At 38.9% G+C, this 26,330-nt stretch overlaps 1 protein-coding gene and 1 long non-coding RNA gene across 2 annotated transcripts in view; one reads left to right on the top strand and one right to left on the bottom strand.

The window, feature by feature from the left end:
* LOC311249112 (cadherin-10-like) overlaps positions 1-1,981 on the bottom strand; it is a 31,650-nt gene extending 29,669 nt beyond the window's left edge. Inside the window, exon 1 of the mRNA XM_084339864.1 lies at positions 1,700-1,981. The gene's annotated coding sequence lies outside the window, so the exon portion shown is untranslated. The remainder of the gene's footprint in view (positions 1-1,699) is intronic.
* LOC311249114 overlaps positions 1-26,330 on the top strand; it is a 419,388-nt gene that overhangs the window by 197,968 nt on the left and 195,090 nt on the right. The window lies entirely within an intron of this gene.

The following is a 26,330-nucleotide window of genomic DNA, read 5'->3' as shown; positions in this document are numbered from 1 at the left end:
CCTGCTCTGGCTGCAGTCTTTGGCAAACCTCAGCAAGCTTTACTCATGTTTTGAAATCCTCTAAGCAATTTTGTGATACAGTGCACACTTCCTTGTTGAAAAGCGACTCGAAAAAGGGAGGGAAGGCCTTCTTTTCTTGAAAAGGGTATGTTCACAGTGAAAATCTAACACCAATTCCACTACAATATTTAAAAAAATATGCTGCATTTCTTACCTTGGGATTTTTCAGAAGGCTGTATTCTGATAATATTCGATTACAACATCTATCTTGCAAAAGATGGAACAGCTGGCTTAAGAAACGTGTGCCTAAATTCACACTGAATTTTGTTTGACATTAAATAAAACTGACCAACATGTCTATTAATCCCATTATTTTTTTAACATACACAAATTTCCTCCTCCCCATTTCCTCACCAACATTATACAGTATAGTATATAAATATTCATGCGTAATCCTTAATCCTAAACTAGCTGTGTGAATGCTCCTAAGAGCCTCTGTGCCTGTGTGGGAGAATGGATTTCTACCTCTTTTACATTTCAACACTGAAAGGTCACTCCATATCTGACAATAATTCAGGGAGCGTGTTAGTGGCTAATTTGCACTAAACAATAATGGCCCAACATGGGTGACCCGGTGCACACTGCTATACCCATAAAATATCACTTTGGTGACCGTAAAGCTGTCGGTGTGTTAGGCGGCACACAACAGAGGAGAGCGAGAGAGAGAGAGGGGCGGTTAGAAGGGGAGAAAGAGAGTGAGGGGTGGATTAAGTTTGTGCTGTGGAGGATATGCACATGTACATACTCGGCAACACTGTCGGCTGCTCTCGCTGCGCTGCTCGAACACCGCGATAAACACCTCCATGCGTTTTTGGAGATATGAATGGTACAGTGCCTCTCCATCAAATCTGCCCAGAGCACATCACAAGTATGATTTGCCCCAACTGCCTCTCAGCAGACTGACAAATGTGTCTACACACATGCATGCACAGAGAGAGAGGGAGAGAGCCTGGCATGGATAGTTGAACAGGTGCACACATACTTACATACAGACATTCATATGTGTGTGTGTGTGTGTGTGTGTGTGTATATATATATATATATATATATATATATAGAGCACATGTGCATATAGACAGGCACATAAGGTGTATGTGCATCCGCCGGGGCACTTTGGATCGAGTGACAAAGTTAGCACTATTCTCTATAAAAACACAACATCAATGCCTTTTCCTTATAGTTACATATGCAGTGTGTGACAGGTGTCATGGGCTGACTATTAGAGCGTTTAAAGGAAAAGGACATACGCTAAAAAAAAATCCTACTTGTACTAATTTTTAGTTTCATTAATGATCTTTAAGTTCCAATTAGTAGAAGATTACTGAAAATCTCCTCTGGCTCTACCACATACAGTTTCATTCATGTCATTTTCAAGAACACCTTGTGCATAAATAAATAATGAAGAAAGATTCAAACGAGAGTTATTGAACAGCAAATCTAATCATTTCCCTCGTTGAGTCAGCGTGGCTGTTATCAACCTCTTTGAAGTTGCAACACTTTTCATGAGATATATCCACAGTGCTGCATTAGTCTGGCTTTGTCACAGAGCAAGGAGCAGATCATCCCCTGGAGTCTGGAGGCAGACAAAAAAATATATAAATGTATCCTTAAAAACATTAATCAGAAAAAAAGCCCTTACCTTTTGATTTCTCACAGCTTAGCATCCATCTGTGTCACTGAGTGCGCGGTGACTGTGTTCCTACTCCTTAGCAGTGCTTAGCGGCGGAGAATCTGACTCCTCACGGCAGTGCTTACATTCCAAGACTGACAACAGCACAGCTGGTGCGAATGTGTATGGGAGTGTGTGTGTGTGTGTGTGTCTGTGTGTGTGTGTGTGTGAGAGAGAGAGAAATAGAGAGAGAGTCTCCTGCCTGCCTCCCTCCCTCGCTCTATGCTTCTCTCTTTCTCTCTGCCCTCCCTCGCTCCATTTCTCCTCCCCGCTCTCTGGCTTCTCTCCCTTTCCTCCTCTACACTTTCCTTCTATCATCTCTCTCTCTCTCTCTCTCTCTCTCTCTCTCTCTCTCTCTCTCTCTCTCTCTCTCTCTTTCTCTGTCTCCGTCTCTCCCTCCCCCTTTCCTCCTCCTCCCCCCTCCCCTTTTCTCTCTCTCTATCCCCTCCTCTCTCTTTCTCTAGCAGTGCATCACTTCTGGCGGTGGATGTCACCGAGGCTGAAGCTGAGGCGACTCTGCCCCTGATTGGCTGCCATTCACAAGTTAGCGATAAAGAAAAGGGAGAAAGAAAAACGGGACGAAGAAGCAAAAGGGAGGGGAGAAAAGAGTGGGCGGGTGGGTGGGTTGGAAGGGGGTAAGGGAGAAAATAGTGCCCTTACATCCCAGTGAGCATCAGTTGACTGTGGAATGGAGAAACAGGGGAGGTTAGAGGCTGAAGAAGAGGGGTGGACGCTGGGAAGGCACACAGTGTTTTCTTTTTTTTTTTTTTCTTCTTCTTCTGACTGTGAATGCATCCAGAAAGCTCTCCTCATAAGAGGCTGCGCTGAAAGCCACCGCTATGACGGATCGGCTGCATGATGTTTGATGTCTAAAAGCAATCGGCCCCATCTAATCTCTTTTTCAATGACAGTGGAATGAAGGAGAAAAAGGCCATAACTTGTAAATCAGCCACGCGGCGAGGGCTGGGAGGGGGCAGAGGGAGGTGGAGAGGGCTGCTTTTTTTTTTTTTTTTTTTGCTCTGTTCATCTTCATCTTCGTCTCTCGTCCCGCTGACTTGGCCCGGCCAGTATGTGGCAGGTGCACATGCAGTCCGGGGCACTCTGTCATCTCTTCTCATTACATGCCCCATGTTGGATGCACGGCAATACATCTCCATACAGTTTGAGAGTGATATAGCATTTTAATTCAACGGAAAGGGGGGATAATATATCGCAGAGCTGTTTGATGCCAAGGGGTGAGACAGAGAGCGACGGAGAGCGATACGTTATTAGATGCCGATATCCATCCCCAACGTGTACCTTGAGCAGATAAACGGTTCGGTTGAAGTGACTTTGAAATGCGCGGGGCGCCACTCAGAGCTGCGCTGCCGATGAATAATTTAAGAAAAGCAGCAGTTCCGATGGCCAACCTCATCTGAGCTCAAGTTTTATCTCTCAATATCAGTGTGAATAGATTATCAGCTCAAACTCCCTGCGCCAGATAAATAAAAATGCAAACAGGCCAAACTAATTAACATCCGAAACAAGCGGCGAGGTAGCCTCCCTCTGATACCAAGCCAAGTCCTCGCAGTTCATAATTCTCCCCCTTGTTGTGTGTATGGCGCTGGGAGATTAAGAAGTAGGTGTGTGTTTGTATTTGTTCATGTGTGCATATGTTGGCTTGTCTACTGTATTTGTATGTCTGACTGGGGGAGGAGAGGTGTGTCATGTTTACTTATACCCATGTGTGTACGCGATGGATACAAATGTGTGTCTCTGTGAGTTGCATGTGCACGCATGTGTGTTTGCGTGGTGTTCCTCACTAACAAGCCACTGGAAAAAAAAAACAGGCTAATTTGTACATCTCTGCATAGAATTAGTATTAATTTACCTGCTATCTACACCCCTGGGACGTTAATAACGCTGTTGTTACAGAGCCCAAACAAGTCTGTGCAAACATCAGAGAACAAGAACAAGCATTGTACCCAACTGTTTGAGGAAATATAGAAACAAGCTTTCAGAGCCACACACAAACAACAACAACAACAAAAAAAAACCTTCCAATCTTCTCATCTTAATTTCACAGGCCTTCCAAGCAAACAATTTCCAGATTCCCATTGTTTCTCCTTCCCCTCCTGATGAGGACTCCATTACATTAGATCAAAGTTTTCCAGGCTGAGGAAACAGCTTCCTTAAGTAAGGGTGTCTCCTGATCCTCTCCCAATTCTCTGTGTCAGCTCCCATCATCGTCACCAGCTTGTTGCACTTGCATTCACCTCCACAGTCCTAGCTGCTGCTGATTAGTTCTCTGATTTCCCCAGCCTTCCCAAAGGAACGCTCAAGTGCGGATGTCTACCCACTGTTTGCTGTGCTAGCATAACAGCTGCAGCTGTTGATAGGTTATTGATATAGCTCCCTGCATGGCAATGACAAGACCGCATTAGGTGGGCACTGAAAACTCAAATCCTGCTGCTGTTGTTGCTTTCGGTGGGCACATGAAGATCCTTCACAAACTAAAAAAGGTGTAGGCTCAAGGTACAACTGCGTCTGTGCCTTCCCATTTTTCAATAAACGATAACCTTTGACTCAAAAAGTAACAGAACATTTTTTTAAATCATCCGCAGCTATGGAAGAATCTCTTCCTGATCACAGGTTTTTGGGATAGCTTCTTTCCTGTTCCTATGCACAACTGTGCCATAAAATCAACCCTCTTTCAACAGAAATGCCGTACTTTTTTTTTTTTACATTTCCCTGACCTTTTTATTCAGCATTCATATTCCACTCAAACCATTATGACTTTTTCTCATTTCAAACAACTTTTACATACTTTCAGGTCATAATTTGAATTGCCCTTATGCACCGCTGAGCTGAAACACTTGAAATATGTCAGATATACTAACGTAACAAGGACTTTAAAGAGTTGATCGTAGGCGTTTCTGAGTTCTCTCGTCTAAATAATAGAATCCAGTCTCCATCAGGAAAGAAAGACACTCCATGTCGCCTTATGTAATCTTTACTGCAAACCATGTCAAAGGTTGATATGGCCCTTGTTATTCAACAGGCATTCACTGTAACAGTAGTCTCACTTACCGGATGTAGAATGTATGTAAGTCTGACATTTGTCCACTACTGTACTTCATCTGGCATTCTTCTCCCCTTCTTCTACCTGTCCCAATGGGAAACAACAACAAGGTCTCAACCTACATGCTGAGAATGGCAACCCTTACCTGGTCACTAACAGTTTGTAAACAAGTTAGCAGTTGTTACCTATTATTTTGCAGGGATTTGACCATTTTAAGGCCAGGGCTAAACATCTCCACATGCAAATGTTCCACCGAAACAAGTCCCTCCCAAGACACCATTTCACAGGAGCACCATTGTTGCACCTTGGGCTTTATGACGCCCAAGGTGATTGTGATTGGTTTCAAGAAATGCAAACAGGCCAGAGCTTTTTTTTTTTTTTCCCTTATAGCACAGTGACAATGAGTGCAGCCAGAGCAGATCTAGCTTTGCAAAAGTATTGTAACAGTGATTCAGTATACTGTACATTCCAGTACGACTTATGGACTGGTTGTGTGGGTCATTCAGTGGACCATGGTTTGTATCCTGTTCATGATCAGAAGTCAAGATTGATTTGTCTTTAATTAATGTGATGTAACTAAGTTATCATAATAAATGACGTAACTTGAGTCACTTATGTTAGTTAAGAGACTAACATAAGTTTAGCCAAAGAATGAACTTTTATTAACACTGACCAAGTAGCTTTTGTGCCTGAAACTAACCATACCGCAACTGTTTGACAATGTCGATATCATTCCAAATGTGATGTTAGAATAGCTGAAATATTTATCAGCAGGCTTATTTTTAAAGGTCTAACCAAATGTTGCATATTGTGCAAGAGGGGTAGGTAGACATCACAGTTTGAAGCTTCTGGCCACTGACCAAGCTGGCAAATTTGATGGGTTGGGAGTAAGAACGTGTTGTGTTGGACTGGGTGAAATCCACTTGTTGCACATCGGCACCATAACAAGATACTGTGACCACTTAAATGACTGAAGCTGCTCCAGGTTAGTTGAGGATGGATCACATAATGTAGAGATGCCAACCTTTCAACGGATGGTTAATCACTTTGCTAAATAATCCAAACTTTAAAGAAAACCAGTGCAGCTTGTGTCAGTGTTCCTGTATAGAAATACTTAGCTGCCAGGTGTGCAGCTGTGCATTGTGGTTTGTGGGTTGGCTTCATCTCTGACAGCATTGTTTGCAGTGAAAGAAAAAAACAAAACAAAAAAAAAATGTGTGTATTGTCGGAATTGCTGGAACAAATACAAAATTGACTGTCAGCAGAAAAATGGTTTTGTCAAGGCCAGAACTGAGTGGGCTAATAATTTCCTGTCTCCTGTCTGAAATAATGCCGCATTGGTTAGCATCTGCAAGAAAGCAGTTAAGTATAATATAGTGACATTTGTCTCTTTTTTTCTCTCTATGGGATTCAAATTCTTGTTAAGTGCAGCGGGTGTTTCATTTTTTTTTTCAGTTTAATAACTGCAGGGATACAATACGCTTAACAAATCTGTTGCCTCAGTAGAAGGCACAGCAATAAACTCATAATGATTCTCTATCATTTTCAGAAGTTTGGTGATGGTACAGCGCTGGGTTATTATATCGCAAATGTCAGAACCATTCTCTCTGATTACAAACTGTGGAGGATGTAAACACAATACCTTACACCGTCATTTGATTTAGCGCGCACAGAAGTGGAGTAGTTCCGGATCGAAGTTGATTCCCCTGCAGTTTTTCTTCAAAAAGATGAACTTGACAATAATTGATCATTACTTCTTGTATCTCATGTTTGACTTAAGAATCAAGCATATCTCATCATGAGCTGGAATAATAAGTAGTCATTCATTTTTCTTAGTGTCAGCATCAAATAGATGAGGCATTCACCAGTACCTGTAGCCCTCTCTTCAGAAGATTTCCCTCAAATTATTCAATAATTAAACTCCCCTCACAAGATTTGCAGAATTCAAGTGGGAAGTATGCTTATAAATTCAGTGAAATACATTCACTGCAGCTGAAGCTTTTACCAAGACTAACTAACACCACGTGGGTGGGTACACTAAACAGGTCCTTGCTCAAGGACATTTTGACAGTTAATTGTTAATGGACATACAGTGTGTGAGCTCTTACTGGAACTGATTCCCTTTTTTTTCAAATCAAAGGTTGTTCAGAAAAGTCAGTGTATCTTTTGTTCATTCAACTTTCTTTTCATATACAGCTATGAAAAAACTAAATACGACTGGTTGTATGAATTACGTGCAGAAATGAAGGTTGAAATGCAAGGTCTTTTTCTTCTTTGTGTTTAAAAGGTAGGATGAAAGTTTGATAAATGGTTGGGCTTTTATTTTTCACTTCAAGAAATAGAATCACTACAAAACAGAAATGAAAAAAAAATTTAAAAAAATAAAAAATCCTGTATTCATATTCTGAGACCGGATGTGGTTATTTACAAGACAAAAGCCCCAAGTGTTGGGATTGCACATGTGCCAGACATTGTTGCTTTAGCCCAGGCTAAAATATCTTTGAAATCCTACTTTTATATGATTTCAGATATGGCAAAATAAGGCCTGTAATCTGTAGGATTAATAATTGTCCCGTATTTTAAATGCCATAAAAAAAATCCTTGAAGGGTTAGATGAAAATTGAATGTGTAATATAATGAAGGAAATTGCTGCAATGCTAGTCTCTTCATCCTCTTTGGTCGCTCCAAGCACCAGTACCGTAAAGCCACACATAGATGCACAACACAGTCTAAGTGGTGGGTAGATTTATAGCACAGCTATGGCTACATTTTTTCTGTTCTGTCCGAGCTCGACCGAGTCCAAGGATTAGTAACTGAGCCTGACCCGAACTTGACAGGCATTCTGTTTTTTACACCCAAACCTGACTCGAACCTGCACTGAGTTTGTGTTAGTCTGTCACACAGTTGTTACCATACAGCTAGTCTGTGTACCCTGATTATAGATGACCCTGAAAATGCATGGTTCTACACACAGATATAATATATATATATATATATATATATATATATATATATATATGTATATTATTTTTTTATTTATTTTTTTTTTTTATTTATTTATTTATTTATTTATTTATTTTTTTAAATCCATCCATGTGTTTTATATCTGTGGTTATGCACATGCTCATACAGAACTGGAGTTATATTCGAGGAGTAACTATATGTTTATTTTCAAGTTTTTTTGTTATAGAAAATGGAAGTCAAGCCATTTTTTAAAATTCTGCTCATCCCTTTTGACCTTGAAAAAGAAAAATGCCTTGCATTTCAAGTTTGATTTTTGTATTTTAAAATACATTCTGTAAACCATAAACCAATTTTTTGTTTTATAATGCCGTTTCAGAAAAGACAATTGAATGACCAAAAGATACACAGACACAGAATTCACCTTCATTTAGGACATAAGCTTTGTGATTTTAATTTATTTGCTCCTTTACTCTGATAGAAAAGATGAATTTGAGCCAATGTATTAAAATTCAGGTATTCACAGACACTGCAATATTTTTCATGCTTTTCAGAAACAGCATTTTCTTAGGATGTCTGTAGGCTTCCATAGTAATAACGCAGAGTCATTTGCATCTATTAATTTTGAACCCTGTTGCTCACTGCAGCGCTCTCTAGGAAGTGAGTATTTCTTTTTTTTTTCTTTTCTTTTTTTGCATTGAATAAAACATTTCTTTTTTTTTTCTCAAGGTGAGCTGCCAATAAAAATGACTTTTTACTTGTATTACTTTCTAGTATCTGTATTGTACAGCTGCTGCATCACCTAAGTTAATACTTCTCTAGTGTTTTGATGACTAAAGTGGGTGACACAATGAGTGTGTTTGCATTTGTAAGCCATGAAACTAACAAATATTGTGTTAATATATTGTATAATGTCGCTTCATTATATCCCAGCAATTGTTTTTAGTTCACAAAATGTTGTGCATGTTACACAGAAGAAACCTCCATTACCGGTGGGCACAAATCCCCACTAATGTAGACTGGCAGAGTGTAGAGAGGTGGTGTGTAGGAAGGAGTGCTGGATGATAGTTTCACAAGAAAAGCCCTGAGGATGCTCCTGTCCCAGCCAAAGTGATGACACTTCACTCAGTCTGTGAACACTTACTTATGGAAGTGCTCAGCAGGCGATACATCTGCTTTTATTGACTAAATTGCCACTATCATAAAAATTTCACAGTCCACTTCCCCCTCGTGGGCATTTACCAGATTTTGTAGAGCAGTGCTCGGCTGGGGAAATAATGCGTTTATTACTCGAAAAATAATTACGCTGAGTGTCCGTTTGCATATCTTTATTTTCCCACCACTTCTCATGTGCAACATATTTTCTCACACTCGAAAAATAAGAAGAGCAAAGGGCAACAATTATAGACAAAAATGTGAAAATTACCATAGCTCTCTTACTACAAATGTATCCTGTACTGTATGAAGATGTTGGTATCTGGCAACTGTGAAAATCAATGATAAAACTACCATTCTCAGTCGGTACAAAACACAACAGAACCAAAACCACTGCCAATGAAAAGAGATGACTCCCTGTTGAAAAACAAAAATCATTTTTGTTTTCCGTTTATTAAAGTCTGCAAGGCCTTCCTTAAAGTTTGCATTTGAAAACAAATTTACTTTGTGAATATACTGCAGCAAAAAGGAAACACGGATTGAGTCTTCATGGTGAATTAACCTTGAGAACAGTATGAGGGAACTTTTTTCAACAAGATTATTTTTCAGGGCTTTTCGTGTACATTATGTACATGTGCAGTTTATTTTCAACTGGTACCCTGGGAAGACAGAGCAATGCAATTATGCCGTTATTTCAATAAAATAGATACAATTATATAGATAAATGAAACATGAAATATATTTTCAATAAAATTCAATTGATTAAGTCGATTGTAATGTCAAGGATGTCTAGGATTTGAACTTGCGTCACCTGCGTGGTTGGATGTTGGTGATGTAGGGTGAGGTCATTTTCTGTGTAGTATTGGTAGCTCTACCATGGGATGCGCTTGTGATCACTTCCCGTAAAAATACATCTTAAATCCTTTTTCGTACTAGCTTCCATTAGACCCTCTCTGCCTCCGAAATGCCGAATTATTTCAAACCCCACAATGCGAGGTCATGATTTAGGCTTTGTTGAAAAAATATTTGGGAAATTCAATTCTGAATTTAGAAATATTTAGAGAGCCATGGTTGGGACATCATATCTGGACAATCTCAATGCAATGTCTTATTGAGTGTTTCTTTCAATAGCCTTTCTGGAAAAATAAAGCCTGTTCCTGGGAATGGCATTCACTACAGCAATTGTATGAAATGTTAACCTTTGTGACTTAAACAAAAGGATGTACTTTTTCAGAACAGAGAGAAAAAAAAAAAAAAAACTACTGCTTCCATGAAAAAATAAAAAAAAGACTGGATATCTTTGATGAAAAGTCAGGAGATCTCTGGTCGGGTTTGAGGCAACCGAAGGAGGTATTTTAAGCCAAAACATGATGTTTTTCTAACCCTAACCAAGTGTTTTTTGTGCCGAACCCTAACCAGAAGATAAGCACAGCATTGACAGAGGATAAAATGGAAAATTTAACCTAAATAAATGTGAACTTGAAACACAAGACGTAAAGTTTTAACATCCGTGGTTTGCAGAAACGTCCATTGCCAGCGTTTATTCTTGAGATTGGCGAATCAATCCTGAAGCTGAGTATACAGTGTGTGCTGGCATCGTTGCAGTGTTGGACTTCACGCGTCATACATAGTGTGGATTATGGAGGCGGCTGCATTCTATATACTGTAGATGTGAGGGACTGATGACGATTGCTGGCAGATGGCTGCTTACTTCCAACTGAACTGTTCTGTGCTCTGGGACCAATGGTAAACAAATGTGCTATCCTCCTCCAACATTATTTCATGTGCTTTACAAAAAATTCATTGTGATTTTACACCTCACACCACAGACGTCCTTTTCGTTTTGGAAGACACGCCTTTGTGGCGAATCCACTCCAGACCATTCTCTCCACCGAAAATTGACTCACATTGTTGTAGCCCTAAGTACTGCTTTTAAAGGAAAGGGAAGGAGCAGATTTGATTGGTGATGACTGATACTAGCCTCTACAATACCTACTAGTAATTGTAATAATCCTACTCGCTGTTTCCAACTGTGCTGATGTTATATCACACACCTCTTGACCGCACTCTGAGCTGCGAGCTGCGCGCCAGTGATCCTTGAAAATAGAGGCTGAAGAGAGATTCACGCTGCATCGAGACCGAGAAAAATTTTCTCAATTGTGATAATTATTTTTCACTGACCTGTTGTTTGTTAACCTCTTGCTACTGAAATTTTGCACAAAGACGTGATTCCTTTGGGGAACAGGCCAAATCTTGATCTGTCGTTCACCCATGATGCTTTTGTGTTAGCTTATCGTAAACATGAATGTATCTCATATTACCCAAAGTTGGATTATGTAACGGGAAAGTGGGAAAAGCAAATAAAAAAAAAAAAATCTCTTCTTTCCAGCATCACTGTCAGATCATAATGTTGTTACAAGTTCAGAATAAAAAAGAACAGACATCCAAGTAACATACAAGCTGCAAATTACAACTGAACATGTATCCCTGAGGGGTAGACTCAGAAGAAATACAACCCCAACTGTCCCAGCAGAGCCTCAAGTGCCCCTAAAGGTTTTTATCACCAATCAGTTGGTGGTAGAGAAGGGTGGTTAGAGTGTCTATTACAAGGTGCATTTGAGTCACAAACTGTCACCTTTATGTTGCTCGAGGACCATGTATGTTGTCCTCTCTCTCTCCTCATATTCATATATATATATATATATATATATATATATATATTTAGAGAGAGAGAGAGAGAAATACTCCTACATGCATCTACTGTATTGTTTAAAGCGCATCAATCGCAGTTAGGGAGCACTCTAACACATCTGTGAATAATCAATTTTCCATCAGGATCAGCATTACAACAACATCTGTGGATCGATGGGTATGAATGTTTTCTACAGCTCTGGTGACATGGGTTTGATTCCCACACATTTCTTGCAATCTATTTTTTTGTCCAAGTGTTTCACTTTTTTTGAAGCTACAGAAAAGGAGGCCGGAAAATTCCAAAATCCAAAAGTACAAGCAATAAAATGGCAGTCAGCAAAAACTGACTTAAGTTCAATACAGACAAACTGACAAAGAGTGAGGGAATAACACAGGTTTAAATACACAGGAGTGATTAATAACTCATGTCACAAGCCTTTTCGTCTTCCTTCACACCATGTCAAACCAAGAGAATTTCATGCTTATTTTACAATTTTACAAAGTGGGTCTAACACATTGGAGCAAGAGGGTCTTCATAGTCTAATTTAAAACTGTACAATTTATCTGCAAAACCACCTCAAATAATGCCACCGTGAAGCCTGATGCTTTGTTTTACTTAACAGTGTATCTATTATATTGTAAATCAAGTATATCAGTGCTACCAGTAGCTTAAGTAAATCAAATGAAATACATAATATAATTACTTTATAGGTGAAGTCATAAGTAAAACTTTACATTCAATGAGGTTTTGTCGCAATGTTAAGGAAGATCTGTAAGGTACTAAGAGTAAATCACAGCCCCTTCACTCTGAAGGTATTTCTGTATGTCCAACTGGGAAGACATGCTGTAAAAAGCCCAGAACAGACTGGATGGATTATATTGAATATCCCATAGTCCAGGAATACACCAGGATCTCTGAGAAGGGCTGCAGGATGTAGCTAGGGAGAAAGAATGGCACAGTCCAGGATAAGTGCTGGAAAGTGGACGGATGGACAGGATCAATAGCACTCTGACACATTTCACCAAATATTCAACACCACATGCTTCCCAAAAGTCATATTGTATTATACTTGATGACATTGGATGTCAAATATGTATAGGTATTACATTCACATTGGATCATTCTGTACCTTGTGATTTATCTCCGCTGCTAACAGTTATTGCTTACACTAAAAATCTTTTATGTTGCAAGGCAGAAAACGAGGGTTTGGAGTGAGATGGTTGACTGGCATGACAAGTTCACACTTTAATAGGGAAAACCAGAGTTCTCCTCCCACCACAGACCTGCAATTAATGTTTGAAATTAACAGAAAAACACAATTTTTCTACAGCCAGAGTCCTGTAGATAATATAATGTAATGCGTTGTGGTTTTATTGCAGAATCGATATAAGGTTGAAAGACTTCAGAGCAAGTTTCTCTTCATCCTCGGTTATGTAACCCCTTACTGCAACGTTGTCTTGTTAAAGACAATATATATATATATATATATATATATATATATATATATATATATATATATAGATATATATATATATATATATATATATATATATATATATATATATATAGATATATAGATATATAGATATATATACACACACACACACATATATATAAAATAATAAGTATAAAAGTTCAGCCAGTTAAACTGTGATATTTAACAACTATTGTGTCAAAATGTAGGAATTTATATTGCCAATGCAAGTGAGGTTTTCTCAAATAGGACACCCTAGGCAGATATTGTCAGTCTAGAGTTAATGTCAATGACTGTGGAATGTGATCTGAATAATATTTGCTTTCTTACTACAGATGATTTTGGATTTTTTTTGTTTCTCCCAGCCAAGAGTTGAACTGTAAATGTCAACACATACACATTATGGATAAACAGAGCTGTTGTGTCGAGTTCAGCGGGATACTGAATTTTAATTCAGTCCATCTTTATATTAACTCAAACCACAAAACACTCTTCCTCTATGGCTCAAGGAAATGATGCAAACCAGCCGTTATTCTTAACCAACTCAAATGATTCAAGAGACCCATTTATGTATGTGTGTTTTGTGCCTTAGCTTGTCCATGTATGAATATATAATATGGAGGACACTTGAGTTCTCCCCCTTTCTCTCCTTTGTGCGTTGGGTGACCCACATATTGTTTATTTGTTATTTTTCATCTAGTGGATTTTGCATTATGTAACTTCCCTTTTTTGTGGAAAACTGTACTGTACACATGGACAGGCTGAATGCAGAATTTGTGGTGGGAGGCTTTTATAAATAAAACCATTCATCTTTCCTTTTTTTTTAGCAAACAATTATTTGTTTAACAGAAGTCTGTGTGCATCAGTCAGTGAGTTTGACGTCATTCGTGCTGCTCTTTTCTATTGTTTGCCCTTGCAACAATTATCCTAAAGAGTCTGAGGGTAAATGACAGACCTGGACTCTGACACTGACATGCAACAGACGTTTCTCCCTCTCATGGTTATTAATTTTCTAATTAATTCTGTAATTCTCCACAACCAGTGTGCTGATTAACCAACAATCACCACACGCACATGGCGATATGAGGGGCTAATGCCTTCAGTTACTATACATCCAAAATTCAGTATGACAAGTACCACCGGGCTGATATTGAAGTCTATCCAACCTGTTTTTTATTCATTTTTTTATGCTCTATTTTTTTCCCTTGAGGATTACAAGGAAACAGTGTTGCCATGGCACAATTTGGAGAGGTTACAGGACATGAAATGGGATGATTATGGATTCTAAGACCTTATTCCCGTGGCATTTTGTCGAAAACAAAGAAATGCAAGGCGTTAAAAGAAGCGATAGCATATCCTATCTCACCACCTGTCTTTCAAAGAAAAAAGAACCTGTGCAGTCAAATAACCACTGTCATATCGACATGTAGATTAACTCATGTAATTCATATACACATGCCGTAGCTAGAAATGTAATTTATTTACAAAATTGACCCTACTTCATCAGATACGCAAGCAAACCCACTTTTTGCCTGAAGGACATAAGCATTTTAAATGAAGAATAAAGCTTTACAGCCCAACATTACTTGATGGTACGTACAAGAGAAGCAGCTCAAGGTATTTCATTGATGATGACCTTAAATCCAAGCACTCAAAAAATGTTACTTCTTCGACAACCTTGCCCTCTGCCAGGACCAGCACGAAAACAAAACAGATAATTCAATAGGCAGGTCATCTTATCATTGCTGATTGATGAATACAGTATGGCACAATAGTGGAATTTGCTCAAAATAAAAAGGGGGCGTTGTTTTACAGAACATCTCACTTCAAACATGGACAGCATTTTTACTTTGAACCTTTCTTTGAAATGTCCCGAGAAAAGGATTATGAATATAGTGTAACATACAAGGACGGTGACTACACACTAACTGGACACCTTTAAACTTTCAGAAGCCATGAGAGCAAGTCTTCTTTTTCAACAATTTCTCTGGGTTTGAGGCAGAAGAAAAACGGCATCATTCAGCTTGGACTCATACAGTAGGGCATGCATCTAGTTAAGTGCAACATTTAGACATAATGCAAAAAGGAAACGCAAGAAGGAACAGAGAAACAGATGCAACAGTAATGTTAGAATTTCAAACACATGTTCATGGTGTGAAATTGTTCACAACTACATAGAAGGTTTGCACACAATCACTTATCCCACAGACACATTTGCTGCCATTATAGAAGTCTGGGAGAAAATTGTCTTTTTGCAAGAAATGCAGTATAGCAGATACTGTACTTAACAAAAGCAAACAAAACATGTTTCTTTTTTTTTTTGCACTGTTTTTTGGACTCCAGCTGTTAAATGTTTCACTATACAGTATATACCAGGTGATCGCTAACCTGGGCTCTCTCATTTGGTGCTGGGCATGTAGCACATGGTGGATGAGCCTTTTCACCGAAACAATACTAATGAGAGCATTGAGAGTGAACCAAAACACACTAAAGTTGTAGGAGGGAACACCAACACAGTGAGCTGAAAAACACTGTAAAGCTCCAAGGAACTGACTGCTTGTAATCCCTTTCACATCCAAATACTAACAGACACCTAATGTATTATTGACATTTGAAATAGTTAATAGTTCTGCCCCTCGAAAAATGCATAATTGATCGATTAAAAACTTCTGTTAAGTGGGTCAAGCCCAGTCCCCAGAATAAAATGTCGGCAATGAACTTTTTCTGCAAACCAGTTATATATTCAGATTTTACCTGTACATGTACCATATTGACATTTCTACAAAACATGTTATTTCACCTTCACATTTTATGTGTATGACCGGACTTTCATATCAGGAGGTGGAGGGGCTTCCATGCCAGTGACTGCAGTTCAAGACTATGTTTCAACATGTAAGCATGACACAACTGTATATGTTCATCAAGACCATGGGACAATTTCCAGCAAAAAAAAAGACATTTTTGGCTGGAATTCAGTTGTGGAGCTGGCTTGTTGCAACAAAAATGTGTGTTTTAAAAAGACCCGGGCATATAACCTTCCGGATTCTTTTACCAACGACTGGTTATTTCATATTTTCTCATTAAGTGTTGCTCAGATGTATCTTTGTCTCTTCCTGCGCTTTCAGTTGACATTATGGTTAGACTCTAATACAGTGTGTTTTTCATAATACATTACTTTGTCATATTTGCAAACCCTTCATTCAAAATTATTTGAATTTGTAAAAGGGCTTACTGGAACCCAAAAGCTCAAGCTTATGTATAATTATGACAAAATGTTCACCTTACACCCTTAAAACTATGGAATCCAAGCCCCGTCCATTCTATGTTTGGTGGGTACAAAAGAGGTACTGCTCAGAAATAATTAATTTTGGTTTGACACCCACCACAGCTCATTTTTTTCACTTTATCAGTTGCTGTGGCCAGCAGTCTACATCTTTTATTGAACCCCTGTTTTCCCCAAGCATTCCTCCGACACAAGCAGAAGGTACCATGTAAAACTACTTTCAGAACAACTCAAGCTCCACAGTATACCTCCACTCCTCTTTCTGACAAGTGGTGACACAGTAACTGTCGATCTTTCCTCTCCCATTAAGGAGGAGGTTTCACATTTCTCCGCTGCAGGCTGCCAAAATTCTTTTCTGTCTTAGTGTTTCTCTTTGAAACTTGCCATACTCTGAGAAATCAAATCATGACGTATCGAACAGCACTGTTCTCAAATAGTGGCTTCTCTGACAACGCTGGAGACAACTTTGGATGTCTGGCATGGTGTGTTGTTACTTGTGGTAGCTGGCTGTTATTTAGCATAGAAAAAAAAGATCATTCTAGCTGCTGCCCAGGTGTAAAAAATACTCAGTCTGCTACACTGCTTTCAGATTTATGGCCATCGCTTAAAGGTTTTTAAAAAATGCCAACAAAATGAAAAAGAAAAAAAAATAGAAGAACGCATCTGTCTGGTTTAGTGTTTTCAAAGACACTCAAGACAGCGGAGACTGCATTTCAAATGCAGAAATTCAAATTAAACTGGTAGAAAATATTCTGTGTCCTCAGATGACAGAATGGACAAAGTATTCTGCAACAAGCCTTGTGGCAAATTGAGGATGACGTGTCGTGGTTGTGTTTTATCCAAGTCAAGAAAGATGAATTTTAATTGGGAGCTGAGTGTGAAATCATGACTAAAAGTTAAAAACAATAGCACTGACTCAAGAGATTCTTTTATAGCTCATTGTTTCCACAAAAGCACGACAAATTTCCATTATTTTGCAATTTAAATAAATCTCTGCTGGTACTAATACTTTTTTTCTCTGAGCACACCATATTACTTACTGGGGCTCATTTGTAAGATATGACCAGAATTTTGGTTTAAAAAAATTCATAAAATGAATAAACATTATCAACACAGTGTGAACAAATAATGTGTTGCAAAGATGTCTGCTCAAGTTAGCATGCTAACCAAATAGCCCTAGCCCGTCCTGTCTCCGAATATCACTTTGTATTGCAAGAGGCGGTAATCCGATAGCCCCCATAGTTTCAGCTGGGAGATATAAAAGCAGCAAGTTTGCCACAATAAACTTAAAAACATGTCAAGAAAGGAGATATTTTTGCACCTTTTTTCCTTTCAGAAAACTACAACCGTACACCAGTGTGTACTATACAAACCGTTTTGCCTGCTGCTGATGCCTGAGTCCTCTGCCGCTTAACCACTCTCCTGTCCCTGCCTGCTGTGTCTTCTTTTCCGTGAAGTTATAGTCCTGGCCAGAGCCGCTGTAAATCACCTCCTTACTGTATCCCAAGACTTCAAACCGGCCTATATCAGTCTCAGAAGCTGTGTTCAGTCCTTAGTTCAGCTGTGTTCACTGGGAGGCCTGTTGACTGTTTCTGGTTGCCTGGTGGGAACCTGTCATTTGAGGATGCTATGCGAGCAGACTCACGCTAATTAGCCGCTTAGCTCCAAAGCTACCTGAGCTAAACGCGAAAGCCAAAGATAGCAACAGCAAGGAATAGCAAGTCCTGTATAGTGAGCAGCAGTATGTGGTCTTGAGCTACCTTTAAATTCTGGCCATTTTTTTTACAAGTTACACTTTCAAATTCACAAAAAAATAGTCTGGAGTAAGTCTTTCGTCTCATAAGCTCCCTGAATCACCTGTTTTTGTTTTTTTATCAATAAGAATTGTTGCGTGGTTAAATTTGTGATTAATGGCACAAAGTACCTTGGTGCTTTAAAATTGTAGACATATCACCTGCTTCTACATGGCCCATCGGGACCTACACTGACAGTGGCTGTAGGATGGATTTAACTCCTCCACTAGATGCTGTCTTGGCTCAGGGGTATTCCTAGGGTAGATACTCTAGAGGCAGGGGATTTAGGCCTGTGTTACAAGACTTTTTTTTTTTTTTTAGGTTTAGGATATATTACAGAATAGCTTATTCTCAAGGGCAATTTGGTGGTGATATTGTGCCTGGTGTGTTATCACAGTTCATCACTATGATGCACAGTCTGGGGAAGTTATTTTGCGAAAATTTATTCATTTCATTATAATGTGGAGTTAAAAAGAAACCCTCGAGAACTTCATGATTAAAAAGGGAGAAACGTTACAGACATGAGAAAAAAGAAGGGGGTGTTGACTGTCATTTATTTACATCTGGTGTGAAACTGACAAAAAATTGCTGCCGAAAACAGACAAAAATAGAAAACATATCATTAGAAGGCTGATGCAGAGAAGTTGCACTCAAGTGTAATTAAGATGACAACTGGGATTGTCTGCATTTCAGGTTCAGGTTGTTCTACAAGATATAGATTGGTAATGATCTATGTACATTTACATGCACACTAATACTCTGATTATGATCTGCTAAAGTCACCATGAGATAAAGATGTTCTTACAAAGTGTCACCGTAATGAAAAGCTACACTGCTATGTTGTTTGAGTTGTAAAAAAACAATCGGTGAAAAAAAATTAAAGGAGTAAGGAGACAGATTAATTTACATTTTTAACACTGGCACATTCAAGTCTGTTTCGCTTTGATTATCTCACAAGTATTTAGTGTTGTTCCTTGGAATGTCCTTCCAACAGGTTTAATATTGCTTGAAATGCATCCATGAAATAGAGCAGAGCATGGGCTCCATTCATACCATTAGCAGACTATTGGTGGTTGAGCAGCTGCATAATGGGAATCCATATGGAAATGATGTCAAAACTGAGATAACCACATACTGGAAAGACAATAACACTTAATGTCATTGTAAGTCACTGGGCAGGCAGAAATATTCCAACTCAAAGGGCAAATAGATGAATTTGGATGTGTAGAATTTAGCTCCCCACAGTAACATTGAGCAGGCTGATTCAACTAAGTTATTGTAACCTGACTGTCTTAAAATCCTGAGTCAGGCAAGAAAAGTCACTTCTGTTTTTTTGCACATTTAAGATTAAGAGTTTCTTCTACATAAAATAGCAAGTTAGGGTGTCAAAAGAGAAGCTGACAATAGGTTGATCAAATTAATACTTGGAGTTTATTTGAGTTTTTTAATGTTACCATCAAAACATTTCAAATTGTACAAAGCTTAATTCTTAAGGCAGTCAGGTTATTTTTTCAGGAGTCATAAATCTTACTGTTAGTGCAAATTATGCAGCTCAGAATATTACAATGCATAATTTACCCACACAAACATGCCATCATTCATTCATCAACAAGTATTGTTTTTTCCTTTTTTTGCAGTGACCCTCTGAATATCATGGCAAATGCCGCATACTTAAAGGATAACTACCGTTTTTTACAACCTGGACCTTTTTTATAGCAAAATATATGGTCATTTACTCACCCAGATAACTTTGGTGTCATTTGGCGTCGTTCGGACGAAATTAGATCCAGCATAGCGCCGATATATCCATATAATGCGAGTAACGGGGCAGCGACACACAGCCTCTATATAATGCATTATCTGCCACGAAACTAGTTAATTTCACTAATATTTTGTCATGATACGCTCGTGCTATTCCCCTCTGAGTCCGGGCTCGTCCGTTATCAACATCCGGGGTCAAACTAGCAGTAGCAGATACAGGTAAACAAGCCGGCTGTCGCGGGTGCGGGCGCAGCTCAGAGACGACATCTTCCAGGTCAGAGGTAGTAGGGCAACCTACAGACCCCAGACCAAAGTTATCTGGGTGAGTAAATGACCATATATTTTGCTAGAAAAAAGGTCCAGGTTGTAAAAAACGGTAGTTATCCTTTAACATGTTTCTCCGGCTAGTAACAATTATCTCAGCTATGCAAAACAGCCTTGATACTGTGCTTCAACCAAACAAGAGGAACAATCAAGGTATTGTTTAAGAGCTAAACTAAAGAGCATGAACCTTGAGGGAATGATTTTCTCTTGAACTTAAATGATACATTCTTGCATTCTACATGACAACATTTTCCAAAATGTGCATTAAGTTTTGCATACAGTTGCAATCAAAAATATTCAACCCCCATTGCATTTTAGGTTCATTGGTAAAATTTTAAGTTTTTCAGGTGTTTGCAATAAACAAATTGCACAAGAACAGTTTAAATAGTTAAATAAAACTAATATTGCAAGGATTTTATCCAATTTCAACACTAAATCCTACTTTCAATGACTACTTTTATAGTTAAAGGATCAGTGGCTACACTACCTGGACTTGGCAGAAAGAGGAAGCTACAGTATCAACGGCTGCCACCAGAGTCCTGAGGAGGCAGGTGGTCAAAAACCTTTGACTGACTGCAAAAGACCTGCAGCAAGACTTGGTGGCAGCAGGCACTGAGGCGCATACTAAACACTGAAGGGCTCCATGCCCGAACCCCAAGACGTACACCTCTACTGACCCAAAAGCACAAGAAAAGTCTGCTCCAATTTGCTCAAAACTATATAAATAAGCCAAAGAGGTTTTGGGATTCTGTTCTGTGGAGTGATGAAACAAAACTGGAACACCCTGCCTACAAGCATGGCGGTGGCTCAGTGATGCTCAGGGGTTGCTTCGCTTCCTCTGGCACTGGAAACCTGCAGTGTGTGGAGGGCAAGATGAATTCAATTAAGTATCAGAAAATCCTGGGAGAAAATGTCATGCCATCTGTAAGGAAGCTGAAGCTTGGGTGTCATTGGACCTTCCAACAGGACAATGATCCCAAGCATACCTCAAAGTCCACCAAGGCTTGGTTTCAGAAGAAGTCCTGGAAGATACTAAAGTGGCCATCATAGTCGCCTGACTTGAACCCCATTGAAAATCTCTGGCCTTTGCCCATGAGGAATGGGCTAAGATTCCTCAGGAACGCTGCCAGAAGCTGGTTTCTGGCTATGCATCACGTTTGCAACAGGTCATAACAGCAAAAGGGTGCTCTACTAAGTACTAAAGATGCTTGTCATGAAGGGGTTGAATAATTTTGAGACTGCAGTAATCATTAAAAGTGGAATTCTGTGTTGAATTTGGAGAAACCACTTGTAATATTAGTTGTGTTGAGCTGTTTAAATCATTCTTGTTTGATTTGTTTATTGCAAACAGCTGCTAGTTTGTACATTTTGCCAATAAACCTAATTTGTAGTGGGGGTTGAATAATTTTGATTGCAACTGTATATAGGCCATTTGTTTTTTCTTTCTATCATAAGCTTTGAGTGTTGACAACAATAATGTGTATGTGGATATGGTGGTAGTTATGTAATGTATAAACATTCAAATAACTGGAGTAGACCAACTGAAATGGCGATAGCTTGTGGCTGCCATTGACTTGCCCTTCAGGCAGTTCATGAGCTTTAGCTGAACAATTGCCACTACAGATGCCCATGAAAACTTTTTTGTATTAGCTTGGATATGTACTTCATTCCCTGGGGATAGTCTATGTTAAGGCAGTCAAGAAGACAGTTTGCAAAGGCGTTGGCATAGTCTCGTAGGTCATACAGAATCATGTGCTCTTCCAGTACGACAGCAGCTTTGACAATCTTTTTTTTTTCCCAGAGACTCTTGCTTGCTTCCATCTTCCTCTCTCTCTCTCAATAAGACGGCTGATGTCCCCCCTTCTATAACCACCTCCTCATAAGCTTAAACATGTACTTTCACAATACCAAACTTCATTTACACTCCAATGTTGGAGAAGACAAAAGGACCCCAAAGGCTGCAATGTGATACAACTAAACATGAAATGCCATTGTGCCAGTTTACCTAAGCATGGAAATCCTCCTCCTACACTCATAAATAGACATTTCAAAATCTGTTTGTGTTTGTCTGGGCTCAGTCTGGGTCATTGTGTATATATAAGGCAAGTGGGACCTACCGTAGTGTCTGTGTTTTAGTTTGTAAAACCTAAACATGCTGCGTTGGCTGGCTTGGAAAATCTGCAGAATTAGCAGAACCAATTCATACAGGGCAGATGAAAGGTTGGTCGACAGTACTCAGTGTAGCCTTCAGCTCTGAAGAAAAATAAATTCAGATCATCATCTCCACACATAGTGTGGACTTTTTCCAAACAGAAGCCACAATAAACTGTGATTGTAAACTGGCAATATGCAAGCTGAATCAACTGTTAAAGAATGCCTAGAAATGTTTGTTGCTCTGAGACTGATTGAACTGTGTAGTTGTCTACTCTTTAACTTGATAGATCAAGTACACCTGACTTCTTATTAGTTGGACTGACTTGGAAAATCAGCCAAGTTAGCTCAAAGTTAAATAAAAAACAAGATTTAAAGACCTACAACTGCATTTGGTATACCTGTGACAAAGAACAAGGTAAAGATGTATGCTGTTGGCCATTTGTGTGATGAAGACGCACTTTCTCGCTTCAACCACTTTTAATCAACCTTCAAAGCTTAGAAAGCCACCATGACTGTTTCTGGCTTGCTAATGTGATAGTCGTTGCTCACCAGCAAAACTAGTTCACCAACCAGTCTCTCAGGTAGTCCTTACATAGCCAACTCTGGTGTGCAAAATGTGTGGATGAACTCCACTTTCATCCAGTGGGTGAATGATGTTTTTGTTTTTCCTTCAGCCATTGAATCTGTTGTGGAATCTTTTATGTACCTGCCCAATAGGACAGGGTGTTGTACACACGACTAGCTTTCTGTATCATTCAATGACATTCTTTTAATAATTTAAGTTCAGAGGAACAAACAGGGACTTTATTTCAAAAGTGTAAAGAAATGTTTCACTTTCACAATTTTGGCAGCATATCACTGCCTACATGACAGCAATGTCATTGCACTTAGGATATTTTTCTTGCTTGAATTAAGTTCATTTGCTCTTTTAGACAGTGAGTTGCCCAATCTTTGGACATTTGAAGCCTTTCATATCCAACGAGCATGTTTTTTTCCCCACATACTTTTGATGAGATCTTTTTTTTTTTCCCTTCTTCCGACAGCATTTTGACAGCAGTTGCATTTGAAGTGATTTCATGATTTTCGGCGAGCTCCAGTCACAGTTCAGGTTGTTCTTGTTCTAGTTTGAGTGATGTACCGTACAAGTTCAGACCAAAGTGGAAAGACTGGATATCAAAAGCTGTGAAGTGTACAAGAGACGTGCTTTGCACTACTGTGGACATTCTTCCTCACCCCCTTTTGTATTTACATATGTACCTTTATATTGTTCTTAATTTCTATTTTCTTGACAACTACACCATCTTTGGTTTGCCACTGTAATTAACACAGTAGCACCAGCAGTATATTGCACTTGACTATGTCTGCTCCTTAGTCTTCCAGTGTATATTCACAAACATGGTGAGGCTTTCTCTCCATCGCTGATAAACTACTTGCTCTTTCTTCATACAGCCTTTTCAATCTTCACGCCTCTAATCAACTGAAATCATTTCTGACACATTTATAAATAAACAATTACCATTTAGTAGTTTTAAATTGTTGTAGAATGACTACTTGGTTAGATTTTCAAATAAGTTCAGCAGGCCAGACTCGGTTCTTAATTCAATAAAGTAGCTGAATTATCCAACTTTTGGCGTCTGCAGTGACTCATTTGCATAATACACCAGAGATCATTCCAGTCTAGAAAAGTCGTGTTACAGATTCAATTGATGTTGCAGAATATTACTTGATAGCTGTTGCTTTCTGAGTGAAAACATGAACATCCCCCTCCTAAACAGATGCTAGGCAGAACACAAAGCATATAACAAAGGTAGGAGTTGTTGCTTCTGAGGTGTGAGAATATCAGCTGTTTTTTTGGTTTTGATTCCAAACACGTACAGTCGTTATAAAATAATCCCTTTTTAAACTGCCTTTTTAATAAGGTTTACTAAGAAATTGGCTTTAATAGGTCAAATAACCATCAAGTGATTAACTAATTAATCCCTAAGCGGAATTATGGAATTACACAATTAAGAGTAATAGGACGGCATGATCAAGAGCCAACTTTGTTTCAATGTTGATTGACGCTCACTCACCTTGATGATGACCATCATTTAGCAGCAGTAATGATATGAGGGTCGCATACCATTTGGGTTGGGTACCAAACTCGCTACTCTGAAGGGTACCGACCAAATTACATGGTACTACTGAGTACCAATTCACGTTAAATCAATCTGTGGCAAATTTTATGTACCTGATGATATTCCATCAGTTTCTACATTTAAGTCCAGTTATTCAGATTGAGAAAAGACTGAAAACCAATTCCCAAACTGTTTCATGGGCTTTGGGCAGCTTCCTCATTTGAAGAAATACCAGTCGACTTTGGTGAGTTTTGTTTTGCAACTGAATTTACATTTTTGTTAGTACAGATAATGGTGGGTCCAGGTACTGAATTGCTGGTACCAGTTTTGGTATCAGTTCAAATGTTAACGGTACCCATCTGTTGCAAACAACTTACAGCTTTTTCTCTGTCCCAGCTACAGTATCTGAAGGAGAGAGATCTCTCTGATCCTCCAGTTGCTGCTCCATAACACACTTGGTTAATGTGCCTGCAGAGCCAGGTTATGCACCTTGAAAGATGCAGCCTGATTAGTTTAATTATGACGGACAGGCAGACAACTAATCTCAGACAAGACCATCAGATCTAATTCTCATTACGTTTTACTATTTGGAGACTCGCATGTGCAGAGGGCAGGATTGGTTAGATAGATTGGTTAGAATTGCTCCGTATCTGATGGTGCTATGGCCTCAGTCAGTGCTGTGACACAAGTCCATTTTTCAAATTTTTAGATAAATGTATCTAAAATGTGCAGTTTAGTGAATCTTCTACATGAAACATTGTTTCCATCAACAGAAGCTTGACCTCAAATGAGCATAGGCATCGCTCGGATCTGTACGCATCACACACCTGGCACAAAGGGTTTTAAGTGTTACGTGAAGGAATGGCAAAATCAGCTTTCCAGCTTTCAGAATGCTGTAAAGCTGTGTGTTGTTTTCAAGACAATATCCACCCACTTATGTCAACAGTGTTTTTATTTTCCACTTCAGGTTAATGTGACTGCAGGCTTCTGGATAACACTCCTACAAAGAACTCAAAACTTAACTGATGTTAAGTGATGTGCAGTTGTGATAAAGGTTAAAGACTATCAATAGGTAAGCAGTCAATAGCGGCCTCATGCTTTAGAGACTGGGGTCAGCAGGGTTCCTGTTAATTCTCGGAGGGGATGACTGATGACTTGATGGCTGACATTTGTCATTTAGAAATATCTGTATTACTTTAGGAGGTATTTAGAAAGACAGTATAAATAGTGAATGTAGCTTCCGGGTCTCAAAAGTGAAGCCGATGTAGAAGTGACTTAAAGCTGCATTTTTTCTAATGATCAACAGGGGGCTACCCCACTGGTTGCATATAGAAGTCCTATTGTATGGAAGCTTATGAGAACATGACCCTACTTTTCACTTGATGTATTACCTCAGTTAACAGTTTCCTAATGGGTTTATAGTTTCAATCTTTAGTTTTAAGTCTTTTTCAAAATAGTGTGAAGGTCACTTTGAGATGTCACAAGCAATTTTATTAAAAAGTCAGGGTTTCCCTCCCTGTTTGAAAATATAGGCTGTATGTTAACTTTTTTGCACATAGCGTTGGTTAGCAGAGAGAGATCTATTTGCAGTAGCCTAGAGGCAACAGAACGGTAGCATGAGTATAAAAGTATCAAGCAACTTTATTATAGTTTGAGACAATTCAAATCCGTTAAAAAGTAGTTTTCCATGGCCTTTCAAATGAAAATATTAGTGATTTTTTTATGTTTTTTTTTTTTTTATATCTTTACTTATTTTGGCTATTAATCTTATTAATGCACATTGCATGAACAGAGGGTGAGGGAGGGAGAGAGCGAGAGACACTGTC

Source organism: Pagrus pagrus (genome assembly GCF_965226575.1).
Source record: "Pagrus pagrus genome assembly, chromosome: 20".
NCBI classification, from domain to species: domain Eukaryota; kingdom Metazoa; phylum Chordata; class Actinopteri; order Spariformes; family Sparidae; genus Pagrus; species Pagrus pagrus.
The sequence above is the reverse complement of the archived record's forward strand: the minus strand, read 5'-3'. Positions and strand labels throughout refer to the sequence as shown.